The sequence below is a fragment of the Pyrgilauda ruficollis genome, unplaced genomic scaffold, assembly GCF_017590135.1.
Source record: "Pyrgilauda ruficollis isolate IOZ18807 unplaced genomic scaffold, ASM1759013v1 scaffold32, whole genome shotgun sequence".
NCBI lineage: Eukaryota > Metazoa > Chordata > Aves > Passeriformes > Passeridae > Pyrgilauda > Pyrgilauda ruficollis.
Genome location: NW_024524600.1, coordinates 4,167,401 through 4,175,653, shown reverse-complemented (window position 1 = coordinate 4,175,653; position 8,253 = coordinate 4,167,401).

Genomic DNA, 8,253 nt, shown 5'->3' with positions numbered 1-8,253 from the left:
ATACTGCCAACATCCAATATTAACAACAGAACCACTCCTGTATCTCTGAAAGGATGTAAGGTCCATGTATAAGGCTCCAATGTGCTAAGGAAAATTTATTACCTTTGATTTACATTAACTTCCACAGCAATTTTTTTTTTCAATAAGGCCATTCTAGTGGACAAAATTTGCATGAGGTACTAAAAGCACATCAAGAATTTTAAGCCACGTGCCTTGTGGCAAGAATCCAAGACGTTTGGCCAATAGGTCAAAGGGTAGAAGAGTAATAGCTCTGTTAGCAGATAGTAGAGGTTAGGGTGTTGTGGGACATACCAGATAGCTCAAGGTATCATGTGCTATTTTGTCAATGAAGTGAAGTCTGCAGTGGCTTTTAGAAATATGACCACTCTTGGGTGACAGACTTCTTTCTTAGGAAGGTTTAGCATGAATTGATTCTATGAAAATAGAGGCCTTGAATCATTAAGTCAGGTATTTTTAATTTCTTTTTTCACTGTCTTTCCTGTTGCAAAAGCATCTTCTTCCATGAAGAATCAGGGCATTGAGTGAAAACACCACACTGTTGTGTCCTTCTTGTTGCTCTTCTCTTTCTTCAGATCAGTAGCCTCAGTTTACTCCTTAATTTAGTGATCTAGTTGCTTGCAATGCCTCTGTATGCTCCTTCCTCATAACAAAGCAAACATCAGTACCTGCTGCAGCAAAAATTTGTCAGTTAACCTCCTTAGTGCTACTAATAATTATTATGCTGCTCCATTTGCAAGTAATTAACATCATTTCCCTGTTCAGTATAGTATTTTCTGCTGGCTTGGTAATTTAAGGTTTATTCTGCTAAATCCTCACTTCCAATGTGTATCCTTCATTTACAAAACATATTCTCTCCAGGCAGGTCCAGTATTCATTCCTTTCACTTGTGCAAAAGACCTCCTTATTACCAATTTTATATTTTATTGAGGGAAAAATTCTTACCTGTAACAAGTTATTAATATAATTATTAATGTTTATCTTCATTCTTACACAACTAAGTAGATTTAGGCATGCTGAGACCTAGGGCCTGAAACCTTTGTATCTTTTGGTCTGTAGGTTTGCTTTTTTTGTTTTATAAGACTGATGAAGTTCAAACCACTTTGTGTCTGGATCTTAACTTTGATTTAGTGGTATACTGTATTCCTGTCAGAATACAATATGCTTTGCTGGCCTTGTTTTCCAGAAATGCTAAGCAAGTAAAATTAATTGAAGGCAAATGTTAACTTACAAATATTGTATTTCTATTTTTTGTTGGAGCTAGGAAAACTTATCTGAAAAAGTACATTTTATATAAAGAATTTTACAAGCTTATGAGAATGATAGTTTGCTAAGCACACAAATAAGTGACGGTTTTGTTTGTTTTGGTTTATGCTTTAAAGAACAAGAATGTGAAGATTGAGTGGTGTATCTGTAGGGGACATGCCTTAGTTGATGCCAAAATTAATGTTTGGCAATTTGTTTGAGCTTGGATGACAAAAGTCCTAACGCTAGCAATCCTAGACCAGCTAGAAACCCAAGAGACCCAAAAAAAAAAAAAAAAAAAAAAAAAAAGATAACAGAAAAAAAATACTATTTAGATGTCTTGTGGCTTTGCTGAGCAAAACCCTAAGCTTTTCATGAAGCTCACAGAAAATTTGCACTTGAGTTAGAAACAGATTCAGATCACTGCTTGCATTTTCTGAGTCCTGTTATCACAGAAGATAATGAAGTTCCTGAGACTTGGGAGTGATCTTTTCATGTCCTCTAATTAGTCCCTTGACTGACACTTGGGTTTTTTCCAGATCCTCTGGCCTTGTGCAGTCTAAGTTACTGTCTTGTGAACTTCCTCAGCTGTCTTTAAATCTTGGTGTTTGGCTTAGTTGGGCTTGATTAAAAGCTCACTGAAGTTAATAGAGAGTTCCATCCCATTCAGTGGTTTTTGGGGCACTGCTTAAACTGGAAGTATACCCAGCTGTGACCATTGCCTAACACATTCCTAGGAAGAATGTATTCCCACTGCATAATTTCTGGCAGCAGTAAATGAATTAATTTATTCCCCTGTTTTTTTGAGAGGGCTTTGTTTCCGTTTCAGTTCTCCCAGTTCTTGGAGGTGCAATGACTCCTAAGTGTGTTCTTGAACTCAGTGCCAAAGCCTCGGGGTCGTCCTATTCTTGTTTTTCCAAAGCTTTGATTATAAAGCACTGAGCCTTTGATTCAGACTGTCAGCATTCACTCGTTACAATTTTTTCTTTGCTTTCTTTTCTTTCAGTCCTCACAGATTCATTCCCAGGAACTTATGATAAGAAAAAAAAAGTGTGGAAAAAATGCTATCTTTGCCATAAAATGAAAAATCCTGTCTGAATCTCAGAAAGAGCTTTGGTAATGTACCAACTTTCCCTCTTGTCAGCTCCTTGGCCTGCCAGTCTGAACAGAAGCAGAGGTCTTCAGTCTACTGTGTCAGCTCTGGAAAATTCTAGTACTGATTTTTAACAAGAAAATCAAGATATATCCAGCATTGAACGGAATGACAGGAGAATCCCAAAATAACTTGTTCATTTTGTTATTTCACCTTGGCACCTGGCTAAAAGAGTCTCCTGGTCTGAAGCTATAGTGTAAGAGTAATAAAGCAAACTAAGTTAACATGTTGATGTATTCTTATCTAGAACAATAGTAACAAAATAAAAGATCGCATTCTCCTGGGCCAGGGAGCAGTCCTACATAAGGGGGGAGGTAATACATGAGTGCTCCTGTGATGCTGACAGTAAGTTCAACTGTTGGGTTATGCAGTCTCTTAAAATGTCACATTCAGTTTCCTCCAAATTTTTCATATTCTGTGACCAGAAAAGCATCTGTCAGATGAACAAAATTGGGTCACTCATATTGTGTGACAGAGACAATTGTGTTTTGGTCAGAAGTGGGAAGTCCATGAATATTCATTTCTCAAAATATGCTATGACTCATGAGCTTGTTAACGTTAGTATGAGGAAGCAAATGAATGTTTGTTTTCTTTGAGTTTACTGTAGACAAGTAACTGCAAAGTAGATGTAACTCCTTCTACAGACACTAAATTCTTTGGAAAGACATGTATTATTGTGAATTTTAAAAAAAAATATTTTAGGATTTAAAATTACTTTTCAAACAATATCCTTTTACCTACACGTATGTACCTTTACCTAATTCAAATGATTGGTTTTGGTTTTCTAAATAAAAGTAGCATTTAGTATTCCAGATTAGGCCCATTAAATGAAGAATTTTACTACAGTGCATATCAAGGAACACTGGATCAAACATCTTTGACATCCTACTTCTCCCAGTCATTTAATATTAAAATCCTCCAACATTTTCACAGATGTTACATGATGTACCAGTGTGTCTGCTTCATGTCCAAATAAAAGCTTTTCTCACCTTGTTTTTGATGACTTTATTATTTCCTGCATCATTACATATCATTCATTTTCCAGTCTTAAATATGTGGTCAGAATTATACCAAACAAATGAAAAGCACGATGTGAAATTCTGGAATTGTTGAAGATAATACGATCAGTTTCAGGGCTAAAATTCAGGCCAGTATTTTAGACTGATTTCTTCTGCAGTACTGAACACTCTTCATTCTTTTGTTTGTTTGTTTGTTTGTTTGTTCTGTAGGCATAGGAAGAGGATGGAGAGGTAGGAATCTGCTTTGATAGATCCCTTGCCTGTCTCAGTATCACTTGCATTTCATGAAATGCTGGATTGTGGAATTTTGTTCACCCTAGGGCCCTGGGAAAAGGAGAGCATCGTATGAAGCTTGCTAGGACTAGGGAACAAAGGCTGGATAACAGAAAAACAAATACCTCAGAGAGCAGGAGAAAGGAAGGAAATCATGTGTCTGCAGAAGGGATTAGCATATCCATTTTGCTCATCAAAGTTAAAAGAAGTACAAAAGAAGGATTTAGAGTGCTCCAACTGTTCCATCCCCTGTGCAAATTAGCATAAACAGCAGGGAAAAGAGAGTTAAACAGAAAATGTGAGATAGCTACAACTGTTTTTGCTAGCAAAGTCTTGTTTAGATTCAATTATTCCTGCATAAACAGTGAATGCAAGCAATAAAAAGAAGCTTTTTAATGAGTCACAGAAATAACTACCCTTTACATACAGATCTATCCAAGTGTCTTATTTATCATGTTTGCCTGGTTTTTTTATTCTTGATGGCAGATTCCTTTTCATTTAATCTACTCTTAAAGTCTGTTATTCTTTTCCTCTATGGTTACTTTAATTGTCACCTCTTACTTCCATGGTTGATGCAGGCAGATAGCATATGACTTTTTCCCTATCCTTCAAATATATATTGCTCCTTTTTATGTACAGCCTGTCCAGCTGTTCGGTTTTGGATTTGGGGGGTTTTTGGTTGGCTTTTTTGGTTGGTCAGGGTTTTTTAAATCTTTCAGAAAAAAAATAACACGACAGTTTAAAATTTGTCAGATGTATGCTAGATCCATCTAATATTGCTTACTAGCAATAAAATCTCAGAATATTTTCATGCAGTCTGGTCTACCAGACTGATGAACTTCTAAATGAGCATTCAGAGTATTATTTCCTTGCATATGGAAAGGCCATATCTATATAGTCTCTGATACATCATTGCATTCAATATGCTTGGAAATTCTTAGTTGTTAAGAAAAAGCATTTGTTTCAACAAAGACCATGCACATTTACAGTAGAATCAAACAATCCATAGTTATGGCAACAGGAATGGATGGCTCTCACTTTGCTTTCAGAAAGGGTGATTTAGAATCTTCAATATCTGCTTCTGAAATTACTAAACTTTGCTGCAAAATGTGAGCAAGATCCAAAACTTATTACTTTCAATCACCTTAAGCCAGGCTTGATAGAAAACTCAAAGATCCTATTTAAATACATTGCTACTTTTAAATCTCTAACATTTGTTTATATAATAAGTCCACAAGTTAAATCCATCATAGCATGCGATTCATTCTTTCTGCATTATATGAATTTTAAAGCAGATGAAAAACATGTCAGATTGTCACTACATATTGTATATGAATAAACCATACAGTTAGCCTAGAAAAGCACTTTGGAAACCAGAGAAGTCCAATTATTCAAACTCTGCTAAAACAGATCTGATATAATAAATTCTGTTCCTTGCACTTTGTTTTATTTGATAAAAAAGTATCAAGAGAATATATTTTTTTTAAGGATATTTAGTAATTTTGGTTTTGAAACAACTGGCAGGTAATAGTGAAATATAATCTAAGTTGGTGCCTAAGATAAAAACTTTTCTTGTTCTATACAGATATGCTTATGAGAGAAGGAAAGATGATTTTTTTTCTGAGAATTTTGCTGGACAAATCTTAATGGGTCAATTTTTTCTACCTTGTTGTTACTCCTTTCATACTTTTGAAATGATTGGGTTGCAACACACCTGGGTACATGCCTGCATGCAGATCTGTGCAGGTTATACCAGAGCTCCTCAATGAAGGAGGATTCAGGAATTCCCAGGGAGGCCAAAGGCAGGAGTCAGAGTTTCAGGCTCACATATTTGGATTCTATTCCACTCACATTAGACAGACTGTCATTCTTCTAAAACCAAATTTACAATTTGCTGTTTAAGAGGTATAATTTACATCAGTTTTGAGAAGGAGCAGGGAAAGAAATTGCTGTTCTTTCTTTAATCATGGTTGAATATAAGATAGTACTGCTGAGTATGCAAGCATGTGGTGTTGCAAAATGGTTTTTATTAGCATACAGAGCTATTGTCTGCTGTTCCAGCCCAGCCTGTGGACTGGTGGTGTTAGACCCTTTCAGGAAAATGCAGTTCCTGGCCCCAGAGATGGAAAATTTCAGTGTGTTTTTGCTTAGCTAAACAAGTACAGTTCAGAGCTGGGTTATCATATTTATCTCTAGAAGATGAATGATATTTTGCTTGGGATTGAAAAATAAACCAGAAACAAAGTTCAATAAGACAAGGATTTGGAATTCAGTAGAGCACAAGCTTTGTGTTATGTGTTGACATATCCCTTTATTCAAATGAAACTGTGAACACTATTATGCTACACTTATTTCATGGATAGAGAATAGAAAAGATTTTATGTAGCATAGTGTCCTCAATATCCTGAGAAAAATTGAAATTGATTAGCATAAATATTTCCCAGTTTCCTATGAAGTTTGATTATGAAATTTTATGTGTACTCTTAGGTTTGCATTTTATATTACATATATTGCAGTAGTTTATACCCTCTATATGTGTTTCCAGAATGTTAAAAAATGTTTATAAAGAAGTTGGCATGATCATTTGCATTTGACTGCCTTCAACATTTGCAATATAAAGGAGTTCTCTGCTGTTACTGAATTTGTTACAATATGCATGGATAATAATAATAATTCGTAGCATTTTATATCTTAGAACAACTCACTAGCAAGTAGCAAGTAATTCTCACACACAGTGATCCCAAAATGTTATAATTCCTCCAGACTGTAGAATACAATCTGGGAATTATTAGTGCAATGTTTAAACCAGTCATTTTAACACTTTGCTTAGTCACCAGTGTGTCAGACATGCTGTTAGTATTCAGGTTCTCAAAATATCAGTTGCACCCTTCAATGCCATAAATGCATTGTCTCCTTTTGATTGTTTCTTCTAGCAGGAGCCAAGGTAGTGGCTCTGAGGGTTTGGATCTCAAGGGAAGCTCTACTGACATAGAGCTTTCCCTTTAATTCCCTTTAATTTATGTTGCTCTGATCTAGTACATTGGAAATGTATCTTATGGAATCAATGATTAAGTATGGGTCCTGTTAGATGATCCAACCCTGACTATAACACAGAATTTCAGGCTCTATCCAGCTTTTGGATGCTTCAACTTACACAGCTGAAGGTACAGTGGGAGTGGTGGCACGCAGTGGGTGCATGGGAGGTGGGTGCTGGGTCAGAAATCACGGGGCAGAAGTGAAGGAGCAAGTTGCACAGAGTGAGACAGGCACAGCTGGTGTGGCCAGGGCTAACCACAGCCCGACTGCAGGGCCTCTGGCACTGTAAATAAGAGACACGTCACCCTTCAGCCAATAGTTCTGTTTATTTGGTTTGAATTTCTGCTTTAAACTGTTTCTTTTCTGGGTAGATGTGGAAACATGTCCTTTGAGACACTAATGTACAAAGAATGTGAAAATCTTGGTTTTTCTCATAGGCTTTAAGGAAAACTATTAATTAGCTTTAGTTCTTGCAATGACAATGGACTTATTTATTACCAATAAAATAATGTGGCTGTGAACGAGAATTAAAGATCTTTTTAATCAAACCTTCATATTTGGAAAACATATTAAAAATGTTTGGAGAAAATAGCAACGCAGATTTTTTTTTTTTTTTTGCAGTTCAGCAAAAGTGCAGGTCGCTGTGAGCATGACCATGAAGAAAACTATAATTTGTTAATAAGCAGCATGTGAGTTTCTCTGCCATTTTGCAGGTCAGACATTCATATTTTTAAAATGCAGATATTCAAGAAAAATACTGAAGTTAATACTCTGTACTTGCGTGTGTGGTTGAATTGAAGTATTAAAACATTGCTTTTCAGCTCTATTTGAAATATAGGCGGCGTTTTCCAAAAGTGTTTTTCTAGTTTATACACATACACACACACAGAGTCACATACACAGAGATCCTGGTAGCTTCAAAAGATCTCAAGATAGTGTGATCAAATGGCCTTTAAACTTTGGATTAGTGGCATTGTCTTTTAGGAGGTTTCTTTGTTGTGTTTCATTGCCTGCACAATGTGTCATTGACCCTCATAGCTTAAAATCAGTATTTACTCAGGTCACCATCTGCATCAATTTACCACGTGGTCTCTGCTCTGCAAACTCCATCATCTCTCTGTCACTGTTAACAGAAACAGGACCAGAACAGGGTGATGAAAGGCCTTTTATCCAGCACACTCAATACCTGTTTTCACACAAAGATGTGTGAAGGAATCATTCATGGGGAAGTTTCAGCTTGTGCAATTTTCCTAAACTCTGTATAACCAGATTAATCCAGATTCATCCAGTTTTAGACTAAGGGAGTAACTCCAACTATGTGCAGAGAAAAATTCTACATCCAGGCACCCGGGAAACAGTGTTAAATTTCATTGTATAAATGGCACTTTATTTTTGTTTCTGTCCTTTGGTGAGCAGTGCAGTGATTATAGTGCTGTTTGCCCAGATGTCCGCAGTTATTTTGCTGATTCCTTTGGTTGTCAGTTGGTCCACTGTAATTTTTTAACTGGG